Source organism: Arachis ipaensis, chromosome B2 (assembly GCF_059453495.1).
Source record: "Arachis ipaensis isolate K30076 ecotype BB chromosome B2, ASM5945349v1, whole genome shotgun sequence".
Classification (NCBI taxonomy): Eukaryota; Viridiplantae; Streptophyta; class Magnoliopsida; order Fabales; family Fabaceae; genus Arachis; species Arachis ipaensis.
In genome coordinates, this window is record NC_142437.1 from 629,523 (window position 1) to 630,762 (window position 1,240).

Sequence of the window (1,240 nt, forward strand, 5' to 3'; positions counted from 1 at the left end):
CCCTTCGTGTTATAAATTTTAATAATTTGAATTGTGTATTCTCTTTGCTAATAGATGTTTTATATTGTTATGAAAACCATCATGTAGTATTTAATCTGAAAGTAATGGCAGAAGCAATAGAATAATAGCAAGCGGCATACAATCCCATAAAAAAAGAGAAGAAAAAGATAGACGTAAGTTGATTGTGCAATAAATCTTTCTCCTTTTTCACCCTATCGACGTTTGCAATGTAGCATTTGGATTAAGTTCAAAGTAGTTTTTGAGATTGTTCGTTTGCACCGGAAAAGTTTTTGAGATTTTAAATACATTATAAATATCTTTAAGATTAAAAAAATTGTATTATTATCATTTCAACAAATATTTATCGTCAAAACTAAAGTAACGTCATTTTGTCTAAGTCAAGTTACTCAAGATATGATGTGTAACTCGACAGAGAGGGGATAGGAACCACGTGGTGTAATTTTTTTTAATCTTGGAGATTTGTATAGTGCAATTAAAATTTCGGTGATTTTTTTTTTGTGCAAGCTGCCAATTTTAATGACCACTTTAGAGTTTAACAGAGTTTACATCGTAATATTTTCTCTTATGTTGCAAATAGTTAGTGTTTTTTTATCTTGAAGTAGTTGGTGTTTAATCCATGGTCTGACTATTGGCACACTCTCGCTCAAAGATAAAGTCTCTGTATTATATTTAGTGGAAAGTATATAAGAATGAGTTATATGTTAGTATCCTGTTTAGTTGAAGATAAATATAGAAATTGAAATAAATAAAATTACTAAAATATCCTTATTAATAAAAAAATTAAAATTAGAATAAAATTCCTATTTGGTCATCCCACACATTGAAAACGAAAGAAATAAAGAAAGAGAGAGCAGAGACTGAACAAAAAGATAGGGAAGAAGAGGAAGGAAAAAGAGAAGATGGGAGGGAGAGACGACGCCGATGGTATGGGTGTTCGTGCAGTTTGGATCAGTTTTGAGTCAAACACTCATTTGATTCGAATACTAATTTTACTTGAGGTGCAGTTTGGATGGAATCGGATTTGTGGTTTTGTAAATTACAAAATTAAACATACATAACAAGTTTCAACATCAAATTTTAAATAATAAACAACAGCATATCGAATCTCAATAGTATATTGAAAAATCAACAATAACATAATAGAAATAAAATTTATAAGTTGGTAAAAATAAATAAATAATTTTTTTAATTCATAAAATATTCATTAAATAATAATAAT